General features: G+C 37.4%; 1 long non-coding RNA gene and 1 pseudogene across 1 annotated transcript in view; one reads left to right on the top strand and one right to left on the bottom strand.

The window, feature by feature from the left end:
* Positions 1-20,437, top strand: part of LOC140503209 (small ribosomal subunit protein uS10-like) — a 60,215-nt pseudogene extending 39,778 nt beyond the window's left edge.
* Positions 1-25,140, bottom strand: part of LOC140509086 (uncharacterized) — a 102,309-nt gene that overhangs the window by 54,442 nt on the left and 22,727 nt on the right. The gene's annotated exons all lie outside the window — the stretch shown is intronic.

Here is a 25,140-nt window from a genome sequence, read left to right on the forward strand (position 1 = left end):
TATTAGTAATATAAATTGAAATAGAAATGGGCTCATTAAATCATACACACGGATCCCTGTAGGAAGCATGTTCACTTAGAAAACCATATACTAACATTAACTATATTTTATTGCATTTTATTTATTTTATTAAATATTCCCAATTTTATTTTAATCTGGTTCATGTTGTACTCTGGAGTGCTGTAGGCTCTACGTGCCCTCATGCCCTCTGTCTTTTGTTATTTTATTTGATGATCTCATTAGCAGCTAAGGATTCAATGATCATCTCTATGCTGATAATTCTCAAATCTGCTATTTCAGTCCTAGCTTCTCTGTTGGCCTCTATTCTTTTACCTCCAACTGTCTTTCAGACATTTTGAACTGGATGTCTTATAGAAATCCTAAATTCAACTTTCCTAAAATTGAATTCATTGTCTTTCCCACCAAAAAAATTCTCCTTCCAAATTTCCCCATTACTATCCACTGTGCTTCTAGTCACAATCTAGTTGTCACTCTCCATTTCTCATGCTGTCTCATCCAATCTGTTGCCAAGGTATGTGAATTTTACTTTTTAAAACCTCTCTCTCCTATGGTTCCTTATGTCCTCTGAAGCTGACATCATGCTGGTATGAGTCCTTATCACATCATGCCTGGACTATTGCAATAACCTGCTGGTTGTTCTGTCTGCCACAAACGTCTCCCCCTTCCAGTCCATCTTTTACTCAGCTGTCAGTGATCTTCCTTAAGTGCAGGTCAGTTCAAACTTTAGTGGCTCTCTATTACCTCTAGGATCAAATATAAAATTGTTTAATATCCAAAACTCTGCATACCTTTCTTTGACCCGTTCTTACTTCTTACATCCCCCTATATACTCTTCTATCCAGTGACACTGGTCTTCTTGCTGTTCTTCTAAGAGACTATATCTCCTGACTCGGGGTATTTTCACTGGCTGGCTTCTATGCTGAGTGAATGCTTGCCTTTCATCTCTGCCTCCTGGCTTCCCTGGCTTCTTTCAAGTCCCAGTTAAAATTCCAGTTTTCTATTGGAAACCTTTTCTAATCTGTCTTAACTGCAGTGCCATCGCTCTTGTGATCAGTCCCTGTTTTTCCTGCATATGGCTTCTTTGCACATAGTTCTTATCATGCTGTCTCCCCCATTAGATTGTGAGCTCCTTGAGAGCAGGGACTTTTGCTTTGCTTTTCTTTGCATATCCAGTGCCTGGCACATTTCTTGGCATAGAACAAGTGCTTAATAAATGCTTATTGACATATCTGGTTTCATTACAGTGAGAATATCAAGACTGTTGCGATTCAACTCCTCTAATAACGTGTCTACTTGGATGTTTGGCAAGGATATCACATTTAGTTTCAACATCAAAGTAGATGTTTATAGATAGACTGAAAATGTATAATTCTTAGCACCTTTTGTGCAACTTAAGAAACAAAGAAAAATATCAACTAGACCTGTACCTTTTTTTGTTTCTTGGATTGTGACCTGAAGAACTTGTCACCAAGCATTTATCTTCCTGATGATGACTGGTCTTTGGGGTGGGGGAAAAGGATATAATTTACTACTCACGTTGTACTTGGAACCATAGTTGTACCTGCTAGAGCTGCTTTTCTGCTGCCAAAGCCTTTGATAACCCAGGGTCATGTCCGAACCATGCTGATAGCACCAGTTGCAATGGGAAATAAAATATGTATGCAGTAAATGCTGAATAAAATTACCAGCAGTAATGAAGTAATGAAGGCAAGTTCATACAGTATTGATTTCAAAGCAGATAAAATAAGTAAGACTCATTAGGGACATTTGACTGTAAAAGAGTAGGAAAATAGCAGGAGAGGGTGATTGAAGTGACTGACTTTGGAGCCAAGACAGTTTGTGGAAGTGAATGCAGAGTGTGGAAGAGAGATAGATTCTGGCAACAGAAAAGGATCCAGAGATCAGAGATCAAGATGTCGGGAAAGAGATGGTTTAATTTGTCAGAGTAAGTGGAAAAGCAAGAAGAGAAAAAAAGGCTCAAGAGAATTCAGACAGGTGAACAAACCTGTAAGTCTTTTTCTTTTCCCAAGGAAAGACTTCTGTTTGATTCAAAGACAATCCATGCAATTACAAATCAATAACTACCAAGTTCCTTTAGGGAAAGCAATGTTATTAGTGGAGCTAATTGAGATGATTAGGGAAATAATCAAGCTTCTTTGTATTCAAAATAAAACCATTTAGTGTGACAGTATTATTTTATTTATCCTGATTAGTGTTTTTATTTAGAACAATGGTGGTAAGGTAAATGATAATATAGCACTACAAAATTGTAAGGTGAAGGGGACAGAATTATCACTATCACATCTATCTATGTAGAAAGCAAAAGCTGCCCTCACTTCTCTTTGGAATCTACGTTTTGATTGGACACAAGTGAAATCACTTACATAGAAAAACTAAATAAGCATCAGCCCTCCTTGCTGTAGAACTCCTACCTTGACATCACAATCATCTTAGTGCTTTCTTTAATAAATTGGAGAAGAGACATCGAAAAAAAGAAAAGATGAGCTAAATAAGGTACAAGTGGAACACAACATTCATTATGGCTTATTATATATAAGGGAGATGTATAAGAAACAGCTATACTCGGGGCAAATCCTCAGGGACCAATAAAAAGGGGAAGCAAAGGGAATGATTATTTTGGATAACTGGAGAATATTTTGTGGATGGAGTGAGGAGCGGAATTTTCTCAAATTGTCTATTCTCTTTGTCCTAGTCATAGCTCACTTTTGGCCTACTTTAAATACGTTTAGTAGATATCATACGCTATTTTGAAAATTCAAAGGCTTTTCTGATTGTCTTATTTTCATCCCCAACCTTATAGTGGGATCATTGATGAAAGGCAATGTGGAATAGTGCACTTAGGGTTTACCCTATAATTCTAACAAAGTGAATCTTAAATATCTTAAATTGAATCTCACATCTCATTTGACACATATATTATTGTCTTTTAAGTCAGTTATTTTTTTCATAGGGATATTTCTTGTTCTTACAATTAGATTTTAACATCCTCAAGGAAAGGAACCAGGTTTTATTTAATCTTTGTATTCCCCAACAGTGATTAGCATAGTGCCCTGAACTTAGTATATGCTCAATATTTATTTGTTGATCAATTAATACATTTCTTAAAATGACAAAACATTTACTCTCAGTCTTATAAATTTTGACAACACGACTTGATTTCAAGTCTATTTGGAAATCTCAAAACTAGAAGAGTCTGGATTAGAATTCAGTCCTTACATGTAATAAGAATTTAATAAACACGTGTTGACAAACTGGATTGAACTAAAAGTTGGAACTACTGTCCTTGAGCTTAATCTAGGGCACCATATTGTAATTCAACTTTTAACTGGACTAGTAGTTTGTTTTCTAAGGCCAGAATAAGATAATATGCCAAGGGTGGGGAACCTGCAGCCTTGAGGCCTTATGTGGCCTTCTCAGTCCTCAAGTGTGGCCCGTTGACTGAAGTCAGATTTCACAAAACAAATGCCCTTAATAAAAGGATTTGTTCTGTAAAACTTGAATTTAGTCAAAAGGCCGCACCCAAGGACCTAGAAGGCTACATGTGGCCTTGAGTTCACAGGTTCCCTACCCCTGTGATATGCCATAAATGCCTAGCATGTGATAGAAAATAAAGGCTTATTCGTTCATTGATTTTCACATATCCAAATTAAATAGATTTTTATAAATCTGAACTGTCCCAGGGCAGAAAAAAAAGATGAAATAGGACATTCAATAACACAAGCTATCTTTGACTGTGAGTACAGGGAAAGATCGCTGATTCTGGAGTCAGAGACCTGGGTTCCCAACTCACCTGTGCTCCCTTGGGCAAATCACTTAACTTCCTTTGGCTTCATAATATATAATGTATAATGTGGATATTGGGATAACTTCTGAATTCCTTTCTTGCCCTAGTTCGATGATTCTATATAATGTATAGGATGTACATGATATAATGTGGATATTGGGATAGTTTCTGAATTCCTTTCAGCCCTAGTTCTGTGATCCTATGTGTCAGGCAACAGTGATATTTATGCAACTCATAATTCAGCATCAAATCTAATGGGTAGTGGGGTGAGGAATTTGCTTCTCACTGATAATACATAATGAAAGACAGGCACAAGGTTCAGGAAATCAGAGGACTCTTTTATTTAGCTTTTGTTCTGGGTCAGATTCATCTGAATGCAAGCCAAAGAAATGGGCTTTGTTCAGTACCAGAGAGCTTTTGTTGTTTCTTTGACAAAATTCACCTCTTTATTCTTGCCCCAAATTGGTACTTGGTGCACCGGATTCATAGGAGTGATTAAATGGATGTCATGCAGAATTTATGGCCTTAAGTCATATAGATGTCTGGAACAATGTATGATTCAATTAAGCCATCAAGCTGAAGACCTATATATGGCTAGAGTAGTAGGGGGTGGGGAGAAGGGAAATAGAGTTTGAAGAATTGGAGATGGCTGATCTGTGGTTCTTCCCTAACATCATTTCCCTACATGTTTTCCCCCATAAATATTTCCTTATCATTATCATTAGATATGTATGTCCCTCTCACTGCTGGCATTGTAACTTATAGGAAACCACTTGATATGCACATCATGGCAATCTCATATTGTCACGTTGCTTGCTATGTTATTTGATTAAATATTTTTGGTTTGAACTGATGTTTTCTGGTTAGCTGGTAAAATCAAACACATCTATTTGTGTTTTATTATGGTTTTAACTAAGTGTTGACTCAAAGTATCTTGAATCTGAGAAATATTTCTTGGGGGCCAGTGTATAACCAAAAGTACTCCAGGGGGCACTCTCACAGAATCTACTATTTTGTTGTGATATTAGCTAGGCATATCTGATGCACTGTCATGACATAAAGGTGATCTTATGCTTTCAATGGTAATGAGAGGTCTACATAAACTCTAATGAGGTTATACCAAACTGGAAAGACTAGGAACATTGGGCTTAAGATGGGATTGTATGGCTTTTGTCCAAGGATCAGTCTAGCTGAATTTGGGGTGGCTCAAAATCAAAAGTTTGGCTCTCAGGAATACACAGATTTTTCAAGAATGACCATCTACTGCTGCTGATCTCTTCCTAACCTCCCTTTCTTCTCTATTACTCTCCTTTCTACACTACTCTAAAAATTAAGGACCATTCTTAAGCTCAATAGCATGAAATATTTATTGGTCTGAATAGTGCAGATAATTGCTTCACCTAAACATATTACATTGGCTATACAACGGGAGTCTAAATATAATTGACCTGAATGCATTATGAATTTTAAATACGACAAATTAGAAATGTTTAGGGGAGACACTTTTTATTTCTATTGGTATTAATTGAACCAGGGTTCAAATCCTACCTTTGACATTTACCATGTGACCTTAGGTCAGTTATCTATGGTCCCTAGGGGTTCGTTTCTTCATTTATAAGATTAGGGAGTTGAACTGAATGGCCTTTGAGATCTCCTCCAAGTCTAAATCTTTCATGTTTTGTAGGGATAAAAACTAGGCCTGTGTGATTTCATTGGAATAGGGAACTCCCAGAGGAGAATACAAATCAAATCCTTCTCTGCAATTGCTACTCAAAGAGCCCAGGCACATGAAAGATTACATGACACATAGCAAGGATGTGTGAAAGACGGAACTTGAACTCAGGTCTTCCTGGCTCTGAGGCCAGCTCTCTAACCATTGTCCCAGGCTGCCCCTCATGATTCCATGTAATTGTAATGAAATCCTCAATAAAAAATACGCCAAACGTGTCAGACGTTCCATACCATAAACCTTGACTCCTTTGGGCATTCAATCAGTGTTAAATTCTACAGTATGAAGAATGAAATATCATCAACAAATAGAAATTGCTACAGCTTGCAGACTCCAAGCTAAGCAGACTTATCTATTTGTATTTATTAAGTCAAATGAAAAAGATCTTTTCATTTAGGAAACATACAAAATTCAAAATGTAATGCCATTATATCCAGGTAGCTGGTCCATAAACAAAGGATGAATTCTGACTTTTTTTTACCTAACCATATTTCAATCTATTTGAGAAATCTTTTCATTTGTTCAGGTTGCTGCAGCATCAAATTCAAGAATATAATAGACAGTGTGCCTCTCATCTGCTCTAAAGCCAATTTGAATTGGATAATTTTATCATGCTATTTTCACAAATAATCAGGCTTCTTAAAAAAATGCTGCCCATCTTACGATTAGATAGAAAGAACTCCTAATACTTCTACTTAGTAACCATTGCTAAGGAAACCAGCTTCTTGGTATCCATGCATTCCAGAGTTCAGAACATGGGTCTTTCCTAAGCTTCCAAAATATGAAATGAGAGAAGGACAAGGCCCAAGATATATAAATAAAAGCTATATTTTATTTTCACACCCACACTCTGCTTTTTTTCTATTTGTAGGACAAAGGAGCTATTTGTTTTCTCCATTTACTGAAAGAAAAAAATCTGTTTTATTGGATTTAAAAATTGTATTAGCAATTTGACTGAAGTTATTATTTGGAACTATGAGCTTTTGTCAACTTGGGTATTATTCCTGGGAAAAAACCAAATCCCTGATTGAAAGAATGGAGTCATTCCTTAGGTTAGGGAGTATATTGTAGCATTTATAGTTATAAAATTAGTATTTCCATCTATGATCCTATGGTTGATTGTCTGCAGTAACTCCTGAGTGATGTTTAATCTTTTATTTTTCCATTGCTTGATCTCTAAAAGGGGCCAAGAGCAGACAGCACCTCTATAAGGTCATAGGAGGGTGAACATAAAGATTCTTTGAAGAAGCTTGGCTCTTATACTGTTCAAAAGGCATGTGTAGTGAGAAGACATTTCTCAATGTTTGTATTTAAATTCAGTATGCAGGTCAATTAAAAAAAGGTCATTGGAACTGGAATCTTTCTTCAGATAGATGGATTTAAGATGCTTTGGGAGAGAAAGAAGAATATTTTCTAACGGGTTGTAGATATTTGAGAAAACATAGCCCAATGATCAAAAGTGGGTGGATGTGGAAATGATGTAAAAATATACCCAGGGCAGAGTTTTAAACTGAATAGAAAAAACTTTGGAAAAGAACAGATTCTGAGGAAGTCTTGATAGTAGATAGAAATTTTCTTACCCTGGTTTGCAGAATTACAAGGCATTTTTCAAAGAAGGGAAAAGGAATCAAAATAGATGAATTCTGTTTTGTTGGCTATATTCTTGGTACCCAGTGGGAATTCTCAGTTTGGGAGATCTTGGTTGGTTACTTTGGAGCTAAATGTGTCACAAAATAAATGGTGATTAATTAACAGGATCACATGAAGCCTGGGGACATTCTTTCCCCATAAAAATCTCTCCAAAGAGCACCATCTAAAGGATCTGATTCTGAAATGCTGGAAGAACCTAATAAGGGTACTAGTTTTAAAAAATTACTTTTAGTTTCCAGATGATTTTGGAAAGGAGGACTACTCTTGAAAGATTAGGAACTCTATATATAAATGGGAGAAATTTTAAATCATTGTAACCACTTTTTTTTATGACAAGAATTCAGGAAATTACCTCAGAACAGAAGAAAAAACAGAGTTATGAAAGTAGAATTGATAGAAGCCAGTAAAGATAATTGAAGTTAAGCCTCATGCTGCATTTGAATGGAAGCAAATCTTTATTTGCACCATTGTTGTTTGCTATTATTTTTTTAATTCCTAGAATTTAACAAAGATGGGCAGGGATAATGAATGGGCAGGAGCACGTAGGGGCCGAATGGGAGTGCAAAATGTTTATTTCTACGAATTCTTGTTTTTTTTTTCAAACTTCTACAAAGGAAACCTCAGTCTTGCCATCCATTAAAGGAGAACTACATTCTCTTCGGGCTACAAAGCTCTAAATTCTGCAGTGTATGTTCCAGCAGCAATCACTTATTAGATAATTGAAAAATACTGGAGCATTACAAGAACATCTTCCCCCTTCTGCTTCAATAGAACAGGCATTGAGTGCATATGTCAGGAAAGCAGAGAAAACTTTCGATCTTAACCTGGTCATCAAGGGCTGGGAAAGGAATGGTTGATGTCTTTTTAAAATTCCTCATTTTTCTTAAAGAGGAGACTGCACTGAGTGGAATGTCAAACTTGCTGAAAAGAGGAAATAGATGATAGATGTTGTCTTAAGATAATTGGGGACTCTATGAAAATCATATACTGAAATTCTGTTCAAGAATACTGGCTCATTCCTGAGTTTCTCATTGAGATAAGTACAATTAATAGCCCCCTGACATTTTTATGTCTTTTTGATACATGCGGACTATGATGTGCTCTGAGCAGTGGAGTCAGGTGGCATGACTGAAAGGGGTAGAAAAGGGTAAAGGCTGGAGGATGATTTTATTGCTCTTCTCTGAAAACCCATGACATTTCACTTATATTTCTAGACAAACTAGTTTGGGGAACAACGCATGCTCCAGCTTGGCTTGACTATAAAGTGCATGGTAGGGACTAGATGAACTAATGCTAGGAAGTTAAATTGGGACCACATTGGAACAAAAAAAAGTGAAATTCCAAATAATTATAGCTCTTTGTAGGAACAACATCAGTATGTTCTAAATCATGTTCCCTAAGGCAATGTCAGTGCAAGTTTGACAAAAATGTAATTTTTCTGAGCTTTATTTTTCTCATCTGCAAAATAAGGAAGTTGGACTAGATGTTCTTATGGTCTCTTCAAGATTCAATATTCTATTTTGTTTCATTCTATTCTAAATCATCTGCCTGAGACAAGGCTTGTTACCTTGTTTCTTCTCCACTAGGCAAGGGGTAGTGGGTGGAAGACAGGAGGGGAAACAGATAGCTAGCCACTACCTTCTTTCTTTTATCCATTCCAAAGAAAATGGGCATCTGCCCTTCAGCCTTTCCAAGCTTGCACTCCTCTTTTCTCTTCACTCCCTTCAAGTGTCACAAAAATAATAGAGTTTATATGACACTTTAAAGTTTTCAAAATATTTTCCATACATTATCTCATTTGATGCTCACAACTTTATGAGGTAGACACTATTATTATTTCCATTTCTCAGACAAGAAGACTGAGGTTGAGAAGGGTTAAGGGACTTGTTCAGAGTTAGACAACTAAATAAGTTTGAGAGGCACAATTGAGACCTAGCTTTTCTGGATTTCAAGTACAGTCCTTTATCCACTGCTTCCAAACTGCCACAGAACCCATTAGGTACCAATTGTATGGACAGTGCATCAGTCAATCCTAAATTCATTATCCCTGCCCATCTTTGTTAAATTCTAGGAATTAAAAAAATAATAGCAAACAACAATGATGTTAATCCACACTTACACAGCAATTTCTATTTTTCAGATTGCATTCTGCATAGCAACCCTATGATACTGATAATACCCAGCCCACGAAAGCATTATGAGAACGACACGGTGATTCCATTGGATATGGAGTCGAAGGACCAGGGTTGACATCTCAGTTCTGTTTCTTGTCATTTCTGTGATCTTGCCTAATGTCATTTTGCTTCTCTAGGTCTCAATTTCTTCATCTATCAAATGGGCAGGTTTTACTAGACAACTTCAAATGACCTCAAAGTTCCTTTCTAGCCCTTTTGTTATTGATGTGTCTGACCCTGTGATCCCTTTTGAGGTTTTCTTGGCAAAGATACTGGAGTAGTTTGCCATTTCCTTTTCCAGCTCGTTTTATAGATAAGGAAACTGAAGCAAATAGGATTAAGTGGCTTGCCCAAAGTCCCACTGCTAGTAAGTGGCTAAGGCCAAATTTGAACTCAGGGAGATGTCTTCCTAACTTCAGGCCTAGCATTCTATCCACTGGGCCATCCAGCTATCCCCTTTCTAGCCCTAAGTATTCTGAAATAGTTTAATGACTAAGTTTGTTAAAAGGGGGTGCTATTTCTAGAGGTGTCATGTTTTCTTTTATGGAAATAGGCTCATTATCAGCAAAGTTCTTATCTGCAAGGGAGATACTGCTGAAAATTCTCATTGCAGTTTAACAAACCAGAAAATGTTCACTTCCATCAACATATAGACATAAAAATCACATTCTGTATTAGTTATAATGCTGGAATTAGATCTTTTACTTATATGTTTTCCAGACTTTAGATTTCAGTTATGTTGTGTGTTCATGTGTACACAGAGCAGATTGTTTGGAAAATTAGACAGTTGCAAGTAGTAGCACTTACTGTTATAAGACACATTCTTGTAGCTAGAGGATGAGGTGTTGGTATTTTGGGGATTTAGTAGAGGAAAGAAAAGTAAAAAAAAAAAAAAAGATGAACCCGAGGTATTTAAAAGAGATGTTCATTTTCCAGGCAGCATAGACTATAAGAATAAAATATATTTCATATGTAAAAATGACATGTTTCTAATGCCTGGATTATTTGGAATGGTAAAAGAGACATATACCTTACATATGATGCTTTGCAACATGTGGTAGGAATTGCTATTGGAATTTTTACTAGTCTTGTGACCATAGGATAGTAGGGTTTAACCTTATTTATTAATTATGTTACAGAATCATATAACTAATTTTGAGAGAGAAAGGGACTTTAGAGATAATTTACCTAATTCTCTTTAAGGGAGCTAAGACACAGATAGGTGGTACAGTGGATAGAGAACCAGGCCTGGCGTCAGGAAGACCAGAGTTCAAATCTGGCTTCAGACACTTATTACCTGTGTGATCCTGGGCAAGTCACTTACCCCTCTGCTTGCCTCGGTTTTGTCTTTGATAAAATTGGGATCATAATAGCATCTGACTGTTAGGTTGTTGTGAGGATCCAATGAGTTAATATTTGTAAAGTGTCTAGCACATAGTAGTCTCTATATAAGTGCTAGCTATTATTACTATGTATCATGTGTAAAATGACTTTCTCCCTTTTGATAAAGTATGTTAATAGCAAAGCTAGGACTATGTAACACTCCACTGGAGATTAGTGAAGGAAAGACACTTTGTTTCTATTTCAGAGCAAGTGGTGACATCTTATTGCTCCCTTTGCTAAGAGGACACTTTCAATTGCTTATTAAGCTAGAACCCTATGGATACATGAAAGGGGCAACTTCTCCCCATTCCCCCTCATGTTTCTCTTTCCTGCTGGCCTCAAGGTGTAACATTGACTCTTCTAGCCCTAGAGGATCAATGTGGAGGATGCCTTTACCCAACCTGACTGGCCCACGATCTCCAAGCCTATATCTGGAACGGTGTAACTGCCTCCAGTTTGTGTCTTCCTTCCTATGAGATCTTGAAATGCAACTGACTCAGGTATCTGAGCAATAGGGTCCTGGCTGCTAGAACAGTTGCTAAGAAAATTGACCAAGAGAACAACAGAAGTAGGTGACTCAATTTACCAACCAAGAGGAAAAAAGTTACCCACAGAGAATGAACACACCAGAAAACAGTTCATTTGGCGTTCATCAATCAGGCTGTACTCAGGAGAGGTCAAATGGAAAATGGCTCTTGAGAAGCCCCATTTCAAAGGTCCTAAGGAGACTTACATATAAACCTCTCAATTCATTGTAATGATCCTATGATTTTATTGCTTAGTATTTATTTGCTTCCTTTGTGGGTTTAAAATTGCCTGTCCTGCATCTGAGACATCTTTGTACTCCTGGTACTGCCCAGGTAAGGAGCAGCCTTTTGAGTAGTATCAAAAATAGAATTTTCCTTCAGGAATCTGAGGTAAACATGGAATTGGAGTACTGGTGAGGAGTTAGAGAACCCCAAAACAATGTCCTAGGGTAAACCTTTAGGATTGGTGAAGGTCACCAGCCCCTGTGGCTTCAGCCTTATACCTTCCTATCTGAATTGTTAGAATTAGAACCCATACATTTTGATTCCCATTCACCTCCCAATTCAGTGTTCTTTCCTTGACCCAATGGTGGCCCTCACTACTGAAAGGGCCCATAGGATATATTTAAGAGTTCATAAATCCCATAAGAAGTAGTTATTGATTGTAATGTACTTTTTGGAGTATCAATTGTATCTTGCAAGCCCACCTTTAGAGAGAGTTCTCTCTCCTCCTCCTTTATCTCACACCAGTTTGATGCCTGTCACTATTTTTTATCTCCTCTGTCTCACATATTGAATTGGGCCTTTTTCTTTGCCAGTGCAAAACCCTTCTATGTACACAAGAGATCTCATTTCATCCTGGCATCTCCAGCATATTTCTTCCTCTATCATCCCTACTTGCTCACTAATCCTTAATTACTCCTTGTCAACTGGCAGCTTCCCCCTTCCCTACAAACTTGTCCATGTCTCCATCATTTTCAAAAAATCCTTACCTGATCTATCTACCCTCACTAACTCTTCTCCTATATCTCTCCTCCTTTCTATGGCTAAACTCCTTGAGAAGGCCATCTACAATAGGAGCCTCCATTTCCTTTTCTCTAACTCTTTTTAATTTTTGCCATCTGGCTTCCAATCTCATCATCCAACTGAAACTGCTCTGTCAAAAGTTAGTAGTATTCTCTTAGTTACCAAATCAATGGCCTTTTCTCAATCCTCATCTTTCTTGATCTTTTGCTATCCTTTCACTATGTCAGCTACCTTTTCCTTGATGATCTCTCTTCTCTAGGTTTTGTGATACATGTGATTTCTCCTGATTTTCTTCCTACTTATAACCATTGGGGTCATACAAAGCTTTGTCCCAGGTCCTCTTCTTCCTCTGCACTATTTCATCCCCTGACCTCTAATCTCATATCTCCAACTTGATTTCTGGTGTTGTATTATAAGTTGTGTTATAGCAAGATTCATTGCATATGCCTAGATTTTTAGCTGTGTGGAATTATATACATTCAGACTGTAAGGTTAAAATTATATACAGGATTTTATTCATAAGCCTATAACCAGTTAGCATCTGACTGACATACTATACACATATGCTATAGAAGCTTATTTCTCACAAGCTTTATACTAATAGCTTCCTTTTCTAGCTAATCATTTGCTCAAGGTTGATTAGCTATGTTTCCCAACCCTGTGCCATGAATCCCCTCCTTAATTTTTAATTATCTAGTGACATATTTGGTGTTGTATTTTCCCCGAGGCATTGCATTCATCAGGGGGTGGCTCACTTATGTGTCTGTGTTGATCCACCCAAGTGTGCTGTATGGGAAATAACTAGGAGAAGCAGCTCAAGAGTGAATGAACTGATTTATTAGCCAAGAAAAGAGTACAAATGAAAGACAGATGGATTAGAAGTCAAAAGACATGAGTTAACATTCTACTTCCATTATTTGCTACTTGTGTGACTTTGAGGAGGTCACTTTGCCTCAGTTTCATCAACTGAGAGCCAACTCAAAATGAGCTAGTCAGAAATGATAACTGGCCAAATGATATAAAAAGGAAGGTTTTAGATAAAGAAGTCAAAGGTATCCGTAGTCATATGAAAAAATGCTGTGAATCAATATTGATTAGAGAACTGCAAGTTAAAAATAACTCTGAGATACCACCTCATGTCAATCAGATTGATTAATGTGATAAAAAAGGAAAATTATAAATGTTGGAAGGGATGTGGGGAAAACTGGGACACTAATGAACTGTTGGTAGAGTTGTGAACCATTCTTTAACCGTTCTGGAGAGCAACTTTTAACCATGCCCTAGGAGCTATAAAACTGCATACCCTTTGATTCAGTAATTATCACTGTTGGGTCTATATCCCAAAGATATCATAAAGAAAAAAAGGAAAGAGACCTATCTGTACATAAACATTTATAACAGTTCTTTTGTCATGATTGAGAATTGGAAACTGAGAGGATGCCCATCAATTAGGCAAAGGCTGAATAAGCTGGGGTATATGATTGTGATGGAATATTATGGCACTATAAGAAATTGACAAGCAGGATGATATCAGAAAACCTGGAAAGACTTACATGAACTGATGCAAGGTGAAATGAACAGAACCAGGAGAACATTGAACACAGTAATGACAATATTGTATGATGAAAAACTATGAATAAATTAGCTATGAATGAATGAATTAGCTACTCTCAGCAATACAATGACCCAAGATAATCCCAAAGGATTCACGATAAGCATACTATCTACCTATAGAGAAGGAATTGGTATGGTCTGAATATAGAGTGAAGCATGATATATTTTCCTCCCTCCCTCCCTCCCTCCCTCCCTCCCTTCCTTCCTTCCTTCCTTCCTTCCTTCCTTCCTTCCTTCCTTCCTTCCTTCCTTCCTTCCTTCCTTCCTTCCTTCCTTCCTTCCTTCCTTCTTTTTTTAACTGTAGAAGAACTAACATACTTTAAAAAAAGAGAGAGAAGGAAGAGAATTTAATCTGAAGACTCTTGAGTCTTGAGTTACATTTCTGAAAAAATTATAGAACATATCATTTAAGGGATGAGAAGAGAACACATGGATGAAGGGAGAGCAGTGACCACCATGAACAAGCATGATTTCATTAAGAACAGATAATGCCAAGCTAAATTGCTTCCTTTTTTAGGCAGATTAATTATACTGGTAGATAAAGAGAATGCTTTAGTTATTTACATAGCTTTTAGTACAGCATTTGACAAAGTCTCTCATGCTATTTTTCACAAAAAAAAATCTCAAAATATCTCAAAAATGTCTCATGCTATTTTTATGAAAAGGTGAAGAGATGTGTAATATGCCACAGTAAAATTAGTCCCCAAACTGGTTGAACAGTTGAACTAAAAAAGTAGTCATTAGAAATTTGATGACAACCTTGTCTTTAGCTTCTATCACAATTAAAACTGCTCTCTCCAAAATTATCAATTTTCAATTTATTGAATAAAACAAGCATTTTCATGACATAATACAATAAAAAGATCATTGTACATGAAAGTGCAAATCTACTATGCACAACTTGCTATTTCTTTCAAATATACCACAAATTTATCATGTAAATTTCTTCTTTTTCTTTTTTTCTTCCTTCTCCTCTGTCCTAGAGATGGCTACCATTAGACACAGATAGGTATATCTATCTATATCTATATCTATCTATCTAAATTATTCTATACATACTTTTATTTATCAGTTGCAGATAACATCTTTCTTCATATGTCTTTGTAGTTAATTTGGGTATTCATAATAGACAAAATGACTTATTTCTTCAAAGTCTTCCTTAAAATAATATTGCTATTACTACACAAAATGTTCTCTTAGTTTTGCTCATTTCACATTCCATTTTTTATAGCACAGCAGTATTCCATCATAATCATATACCACAACTTGTCCAGCCATTCAAAATTGATGGACATCCCTGCAAATTCCAGTTCTTTACAACCACAAAAACTGTTGCTATAAACATTCTAGAACATATAGGTTATTGTCCTTTGTCCTTTAAGCATCTTTGGAAATAGACCAAATGGTGGTATTGCTGGATCAAAGGGCATAGGTAATTCAATAACTCATTGGATATAATTCCAGATTGTTCTCCATAATGGTTGGATCATTCCACAATTCCACCAACAGTGAATTAGCATCCCAGCTTTTCTACATCCTCTCCAACATTTATCTCTTTCCCCTTTTATCATTTTAGCCAATCTGATAGGTGTAAAATGATATCTCAAGGTTATTTTAATGTGAATTTCTCTAATCAATAATGATTCAGAAATTGTTTGACTATAACTATAAATTGCTTTGATTTCTTCATTGGACCTCATATCCTTTGACCATTTATCAACTGAGGAATGACTTGCATTCTTATGCATTTGACAAAGTTCTTTATATATTAAACTTTTATCTCATAATCTATAATGGCTTTTCCAGATTTTTTGCTTTCCTTCCAATCTTAACCGTATTTGTTTTATTTATACAAAATCTTTTTTAATTTAGTGTAATCAAAATTATCCATTTACACCTAATTTTGTCATCTCTTGTTTATTCATAAATTGTTTGCCTATCCATAAGTCTGACAAGTAATATATTCAATGATTTCTTAATTGACAAATCTTATGGCTTCTTGTCAATCTTCAATTTTCATCCTCCTTGATCTCTAATTTTGAGTATAACTTCAATAAAATCTGAACAATTATTTTTTCAATGAAAACAAAGTTCAGATCAAAGTGAGACTAACAGTGAATTTGCTCTGTCAGACAGCAAATGGTACAAAGCAAATATTTAATGCTGTATGTGAATGAGGTAAAAACTATATCAATTATGCCCAATCTCTTTGTAGGGTAGGTAGGTGGTACAATGGAGAAAGCGCTGGAAGTCAGGAAGACCTGATTTCAAACCCAGCTTCAGACATTTACTGCCTGTGTGACTTGGGCAAGTCAGTTTATTTCTGTCTATCTCAGTTTTCTCATCTGAAAAGTGGGGATAATAATAGCACCTACTTCCCAGGACTGTTGGGAGGGTCAAATGAGATAATATATGTAAAATCATTAGGTACTGACCCAGCACATAGTAAGCACTACAAATATCACTGTTAGTATTATTAGTTAGTTATTATGGTTAGTGATATGTCACTGTTTTTGTCATTCTCCATGGGCTTATGATGCAAATAATTTATGCTATCACACTACTTACCTTATTTGTATTTTAAGTTTATTTAGGGGGGAGAAGTTAAAATACCATAATATATACTATATTTTCCAATGTCATTCATTTTGTTTTATATACTGTAATATGCTGTTATTCTCCCCTAAAATACTGCAACTTTCAAAAAATTGAAATTACTAAAGAATGGTTATAAATAATATTTGAAAATCTTAACAATTAAATTTAATTTTCTTAAATTTTTATTTTCTATATTTTAAATACAATAATAATCCCTCATAATAGATAAATGCATATCCAGATTGAAATGGAAATGCACTAGTATAGATGAACCTAGTACAAATAGGTAAGACAGTTTAAGTAAAAGAAGTATAGAAACTAAAAGACCCAAAACTAGAAAGTATGATCAATGCCATCTATCCTCCAGTGTCGTAAGTATTGTTATAGGGGAAAACAGAAGACTGTTGTTTAATTTTCATCATTCCTCTAGCCACTGATAGATCCAAACCCAATAAATCTAACTGATATCTTAAAAGTGCATATTGGAGGCAGAGCCAAGATGGCGAAGTAGAAAGACGCACATACACACAGCTCGGAGCCCACAAACCACAGAGTGGCTAGAGGGGACCAAGCCAGGGCGAATTCTGCACCCAGAGACCACGGAGTATTGGAGCGGGGGAGATTCCTGCTCCGGAGAGACCTGCAAACCTCTCGTGGGGGGTCCTTCGCACCGTTGACTGGGCGCCGGGACGGGGAGCAGAGTGCAGTCCCACCGCGGCCACGACACCGAGGGGAAGAGATCCGAGAGGGCTACGGGGACGGGATCTCCAGCGGCCACGTGGGTCCCCCCACCCACAGAGGGACCTGCAAACCTCTCGCAAAAGGTCCGTCGCGCTGCAGACGCGGTGCCCAGCCCAGACCTGCAGCGGCGGCAGCGGCCACGGCTCTGAGAGACATGGATCTGGGAGGGCTCCGGAGGCGGGATCTTCAGCGGCAGCACAAGCCCCCCCCCCCCCCCCACAGGTGACTGACGGGGGTAGGTGAGAGAGTCTCTTTGGCGGGTTGAGAGGGGAGTGGGGTGCTCCCATGGCTCGGCCCCCCCAGGAGATGGAAGCTGAGAGGCGGCTGCAGACAGGGGCTCCCCAAATGGGCGGGAGCCTGGATCCATTGTGGAAGGTCTATGCATAAACCCCCTGAGGGAACTGAGCCAGAGAGGCGGCCCTGCCCATGACCTCAGCACCTGAACTTAATTTAACACTGAATAGCAGCCCTGCCCCTGCCAAAAACTCTAAGGTGGGAAGCAGCATTTGAATCTCAGTCCCCAAACGCTGGCTGGGAGGACCAGGAGGCGAGGTGGGTGTGAGGAGAACATTCAGAGGTCAGGCCACTGGTTGGAAAAAATGCCAAGAAAAGGGAAAAGAAATAAAACTATTGAAGGGTATTTTAGTGGAGAAAAGACACTTCCTCCCTTCCTTTCTGATGGGGAGGAACAATGCTTGCCATCAGGCAAAGACACAGAAATCGAGGATTCTGTGTCCCAGCCCACCCAATGGGCTTGGGCCATGGAAGAGCTCAAGAGGAATTTTGAAAATCAAGTTAGAGAGGTGGAGGAAAGACTGGGAAGGGAAATGAGAGGGATGAGGGAGAAACATGAAAAGCAGATTAGCTCCCTGCTAAAGAAGAATCAAAAAAATCTTGAAGAAATTGGCACCTTGAGAACTAGCCTAACTCAGCTGGCAAGGGAGGTGCAAGGGGCCATTGAGGAGAAGAATGCTTTCAAAAGCAGAATTAACCAAATGGAAAAGGAGATTCAAAAGCTCACTGAAGAAAATAGATCTTTCAAATCTGGAATGGTACGGATGGACGCTAAGGACTTTTCGAGAAAGACAGATATCTCAGAACATACCGCGCAGATTCGAAAAATGGAAGATAATGTGAAATATCTTATTGGAAAAACAACTGACCTAGAAAATAGAATCAGGAGAGACAATGTAAAAATTCTGGGACTACCTGAAAACCATGATCAAAAGAAGAGCCTAGACATCATCTTCCATGAAATTATCAAGGAAAACTGCCCTGAGATTCTAGAACCAGAAGGCAAAATAAATATTCAAGGAATCCGCAGAACACCGCATGAAAGAGATCCAAAAAGAGAAACTCCTAGGAGCATTGTGGCCAAAATCCAGAATTCCCAGGTGAAAGAGAAAATATTGCAAGCAGCTAGAAAGAAACAATTCAAGTATTGTGGAAATACAATCAGGATAGCACAAGATCTAGCACCTTCTACATTGAGGGATAGAAGGGAATGGAATAGGATATTCCAGAAGTCAAAGGAACTAGGACTGAAGCCAAGAATCACCTACCCAGCAAAACTGGGTATAATACTTCAGGAGAAAAAATGGTCTTTCAATGAAATAGAGGACTTTCAAATTTTCCTGATGAAAAGACCAGAGCTGGAAAGAAAATTTGACTTTCTAACACAAGAATGAAGAAGAACCATGAAAAGGTGAACAGCAAAGAGAAGTCATAAGGGACTTACTAAAGTTGAACTGTTTACATTCCTACATGGAAAGACAATATTTGTAACTCTTGAAACATTTCAGTATCTGGGTACTGGGTGGGAGTACACACACACACACATGCACACATGCACACATACATAGAGACAGAGTGTACAGAGTGAATTGAAGAGGATGGGATCATATCTTAAAAAAAAAAATGAAATCAAGCAGTGAGAGAGAAATATTGGGAGGAGAAAGGGAGAAGTTATATGGGGCAAATTATCTCTCATAAAAGAGGCAAGCAAAAGACCTATTAGTGGTGAGATAAAGAGGGGAGGCAAGAGAAAAACATGAGGTCTACTCTCATCACATTCCACTAAAGGAAAGAATATAATGCACACTCATTTTGATAGGAAAACCTATCTCATAATACAGGAGAGTGGGGGACAGGGGCACAAGCAGGGTGGGGGGAGGATGGAGGGGAGGGCATGGGGAGGAGAATGCAATACGAGGTCGACACTCATGGGGAGGGAAAGGACCATAAGAAAATAGAAGTAAAGGGGGACAGGATAGGATGGAGGGAAATATAGTTAGTCCTATACAACTCAACTAGTATGGAAATCATTTGCAAAACTAAACAGATATGGCCTATATTGAATTGCCTGTCTTCCAAGGGGAAGGGGTGGAGAGGGAAGGAGCTAAAGAAGTTGGAACTCAAAGTGTTAGGACCAAATGTAATGTTCTTACCACTGGGTAACAAGAAATACAGGTTAAGGGGTCAAGAAAGCTATCTGGCCCTACAGGACAAAAGAGAAGACGGAGACAAGGGCAGGGAGGGAGGATAGAGGAGAGAGCAGATAGGTCACAGGGGCAATCAGAAAGCTCGGGTTTGGGGGGGTGGAGGGGATAAAAGGGGAGAAAATTTGTAACCCAAAATTGTGTGAAAATAAATGTTAAAAGTTAAATAAAAAAAAAAAAACTAAATAAAAAAATTTAAAAAAAAGTGCATATTGTTATCTTTGGAGAAGGTACCATGGCTGAAGCTGCATGGAGTCAGCAGTCTCTGCCTCTCTAGCTCCTGACTCACTGTTTTTCACTCTCTCTAAGGAATAAGTAGGTCAGGAAGCCACTATGCTGCCATAGCATTTAAATATACGGGCAAGACACTTGTGGAACCCTAAGTGACTGCCTCTGCATTACCCTCACCAGCTGCAATGTGAAATTACTGGAGAAAGTGTATGCTGACCTAATTAGAGGAGACAAAGAAAAGAATTTGAAAGTGAAGGGACCTATTTGAATGCCCACTAAGACACTTCAAATCATAACTTGCAGTGAAGGCTCAAAGACATGGAATCAGTTCCAGAAGAGAATCCACAACCACCTTATTGATTTGCACAGTCCTGAAACAAATAACATCTATCAGCATTAAACTAGGTGTAGAAGTTGAAGTCACCATTGCATATGCCTAATCAATCATCTCTTTTAATAAATTGGCTGCAAAAAAATGTGCATACCCTTTGACCCAGCAATATCGCTACTAGGACTATATCCCCAAGAGATCATAAAAATGGGAAAGGGTCCCACATGTACAAAAATATTTATAGCAGCACTCTATGTAGTTGCCAAAAACTGGAAGTCAAGGGGATGTCCATCAATTGGGGAATGGCTGAATAAATTATGGTATATGAATGTAATGGAGTACTATTGTGCCATAAGAAATGATGAACAAGAAGACTTCAGAGAGGCCTGGAAGGACTTATATGACCTGATGCTGAGTGAAAGGAGCAGAACCAGGAGAACTTTATGCACAGCAACAACCACAGTGTGTGAGAGTTTTTTCTGGTAGACTTAGATTTTTGTAATAACACAAGAACTTCTGAAAAAAAAAAAAAATCCCAATGGTGGACCTCAAGGCAAAATGCCTTCCACACTCAGAGAGAGAAATATGGAAGTCACTCACATAATGTAGCAGATCATGTTTGTGTATGTGTATCTGTTTGTGTATCATGTTCTGATTTGTTATACGGATTCTTTCATTTATCTTAGTCTGACTACATAGCATGACTATAGTGAAAATATACTCAATAGGAAAGTATATGTAGAATCTATACAGAATTGTATGCAGTCGTGGGGAGGGAGGGAGGTAGTGGGGGGTGGGTGGGGAGGGATAAAATCGCAATTGTATGGCAGTGATTGTTAAACATTAAAAAAATAAAAAAATTAAAAAAAAAATAAATTGGCTGCAAATATTAAAAAAAATTGTATATTGACTATGCTGACATATAAGAATGTATTGACAAGATGAGAACTTTTCCATATAAAATTGTATGCATGCATGTATAAGCATGTATGTATAAACAAAAAGACAATTTAAAACAAAAATGAAACCACATCTTTAACATCCAAAGAATTGCTTGTATTGTATGCTTCCACTGTACAGAATTAAATGCAATGGGCAAACCCCTTGTTACTACTGATTTCGTGTAAACAGATCTTGGCAAATGCTATTGAATGCAAATTTGTATATTTCTACTTATAGATAATATTATGAGAAGTATTGCCCATACATCAGAATACCTTTGCACTTGCAAAGTAACAAAAATAAACAAACAAAAAAACCTTTCTATTTTGGATTAAAAGTAAATGAAACAACATAGGTAATTAAAATACATTTGATGACATTAAGCTATGCTATTGAAATTAAATGATTTGGAAGATCTGTTACTTTGTAAATCTATGTCGATTCCACATTGAGAGAAAATTTCAATAGAATTTACTTTGTTAATGAAAATTTTATCATGTGGGGGATTTTCTGGTATTCTAGGGTAACAGTTCAATTAATGTCAGTATGAAATTCAAGGACTCTCTCTGAACAAGAATGACTCCTGTTAGACTTCTCTAATGCTAGTACACTGAAAAAAGTATATGAACCTGAAAATCTTACTTTGTTTTGGCTATAGGTAAATAAAGAGATTTCTAGCTTCATTATCAATTTTCTAAAGAGAAAGATACAAATTCCATTACTGTTCATTAATACCTGTGATTAATGAGTTTTTCTGTTATAACTATTAACGATAAAACATCAATCCTTATTAGTGGTTAAAATTATGAGTTAATGATATAATGATACCGTATTTTGAGAAAGTCCACTCTTCTATATTAGTTACCCAATTGAGTTAGGAGGATGGCTACTCCAAGCTGATGAGAATAATTTGATCTAACAGCCATGAAGGAGGTTGAAACAGGTTTTGTGGGGCACTTAAAGTTTGGCCAAACATCAAAGATACCAATGGCATTCACTGCTCCCTGGGCTATTCCCAGTCATCTTGACTTGTCTTGCCACTGGGTTTCAATGACTCTGGAATACAGTGAGGCTGATGACTTTGTGTAACTCTGCCTCATTTAAATCTACTTCACATTCAAGTCAAGACATTATCTTGTGATGTCATTGTCATTGGCTTTCAAAAGGAAGGATGAACCATAACACTTGATCTTAGCCAAAAGACTGAGAAGTGATAAAGAGACCCTAATTGTAGGTCATGGTGCACTCTTTTCACTTTTTGTTTTCTGTCCTCTGATCTTGAAATTCAGACATCTGGGAAACAGAGAGAGAGAAGCGTTCAGTATGATCAGGGACATGATGGAAAGGCTCAGACACCACAACCAATGCTGACCAGAAGATGTGGTACCATGACAATATCTTCTGAGTTTGGAACAGAGATGGCATCTTGGGTGAATTTGGGAGGAGTCAGTCAATAAAGATTTATTAATCACCTATATGCCAGGCCCTGTGGGACATGGGGATATAAAGAAAGGAAAAAAAAGTCCTTGCTCTCAAGGAGCTCACAGTTTAAGGCAGAGACAACACAAAGCAACTATGTAAAAACAAGCAACATACAAGACAAATAGGGAATAACCAACAGAGGGAAGGTACTAAAATTAAGGAAGATAAGGAAAAAGCTTCCTATAGGAGGTGGGATTTTATCTGAGATTTGAAAGAAACCAGGGAAGCTAAAAGATGGAGATGAGGAAAGAGAGCATTCCAGGCATGGGGAATAACCAGAGAAAATGCCTGGAGTCAGTAGATGGAGTGTCTTGTTGGAGGAACAAGAAGGATGCCAGTATTACTGGATCAAAGAGTAGCATAGGCTTCCATCTATTATGAATCCTATCTGACTAGTGACTTGGAGAAATCCATTTTCCCTTTAAAGTCTATGAGTGTGAGATGGGAAACAGAAGCCCTCACTGTCCTGAGAAGATGATCAAACATCTCTCTCTGTGCACACCTGAAGGTCTGGAGGGAACAGATGGTTAGACATGAATGTCTTTATAGCAATGTTTCATGTAATTTATTTTTCAATTAATTCTATATTCAACAGACTATGGGATTCAAAGAATGTTAAATCTTTATAAGGTTACTGGGTATATCTCTATCTCCTGGCTTCACTGGATTCATTCAGGTCTCAACTTCTGAAGAAAGTTGTTGTCCTCTCCCTTATTAAAATGGAAACTCCTTGAGAACAGGAGACTGTCTTACTTTTCTATTTTGTGTCTCTTGTACCTGCTTTGTACACAGTAAGTGCTTAATAAATTCTTTGTTCATTCATTCATTCATCTTAGTGCCTTCTCTTTGAGATGATCTCCAGATTTCCCCAAATATATATATATATATGTATATGTATATATATATATATCTATATCTTGTTTGTACATGGTTGTTTGCATATTATCTCTGCCTTTATATTTTAACTGTTTTTAACCTTTCTTTGTATGCCTGTGCTTATCATATTGTCTGGCACGTAATAGGTGTTTAATAAATGCTTCTTGACTTCACTAGTGACCTGAGAGAGTGAAATTCTCTGCAGAATTTGGTCCTTGAGCTAGGTGCAGACAGCCAATGTCATATTTTAATATGGAGCAATAGTTTATTCTGTACCCTAGATAATATTCAGATTTGATCGGTAAGCTGTAAATCAAAGCAGTTTTAAAATTGTTCTTCAGTGGGGAAGCAGCCTAAACTTTTGCAAGGTAAGTATCCTGTGATGTCAAGTGGGAATACTATGGCCTCCGAGTAAAGGTTTTTTTCTGTGTGGGCCAGAGAGTAACAGTCCTTAGCTGATGACTTACATAGAATATCACTTACTGGTCAATTCAGATACTGAACTCAGCTAATTAAACTCACTTGCTGGATAATTTACACAGTGTCATGCTATTTTTTGGTGGGCTTAAGGAAAGCAGCACTTGAGTCATAAAAACCAAAGGGTTCCATGTGAGATCAGTGTCACAGATGAACATAAAAGAGTAGAGATTTAGAGAAATAATAATGCTGCAGTTCAGCTGCCAAACAGATTTATCACCAGGGTATAATAGACCGTCTGCTGTTCACAGTTTAAGTACAGATATGGCCAACAGCTTGGGATAACATGGACATATTTTAAAATACATCTTGTGATGATACAGGCTTTGAGGCACTTCTTCTGGCAATATTACAAGTAGCTTTCAGAAGAGCTGGTACAGTATTCCTCCTTAATCTGTCATTCTGAATTTGAAAGATGCAATATGCTTTAAGGGAGGGATCTTAAAACCAATTCTATTTTCATTAACACTAGGACTTCCTCCAGGATCAGGAAGGAATTTTAAAATATAAGGCTGAAGTACCTCCATTTCATTCTCACTAGGAATGAAAATTAAGACAAGATCTTTATGTTTTTTTTTCCTGTAGCTGTTTCTTCCAGCCCTTGAATAAAAAAATAGAAGGTAATATATGCTACTCTAAGCAGTAGTTTTCTACATGGTCAGAAAAGGTGAATTTTATTGTATTGTCACTGTATAAGCTTCTGGAATGGGGCAGAGGTGGAGTTCAGGATGCTCACATCCTCTCATCCTAAATATAAATTAAATATGCTGCTATGTAATTTATCCTTCAGAGATAGTCTTTGAAGGTCAGGGTCAGACACATCCTCATGATCATGAACACAATGAAATAGGAGAAAGGATCTGTTGCTTCCTCAAATTCTCATTCCTTGTCCTTCCCCATTTCAGATTTCTCCTACTTGTCTAGGTGTATAGCTTACCTTTCCTAATTTCTAATTCAGTTTCCTAGCCAATTCTTTCCCAGCATATGTACCATATGCATTTCAGACATTCATGGACCAAGATAGAAGCATTGGCA

The sequence above is a fragment of the Notamacropus eugenii genome, chromosome 5 (assembly GCF_028372415.1).
Source record: "Notamacropus eugenii isolate mMacEug1 chromosome 5, mMacEug1.pri_v2, whole genome shotgun sequence".
NCBI classification, from domain to species: Eukaryota; Metazoa; Chordata; class Mammalia; order Diprotodontia; family Macropodidae; genus Notamacropus; species Notamacropus eugenii.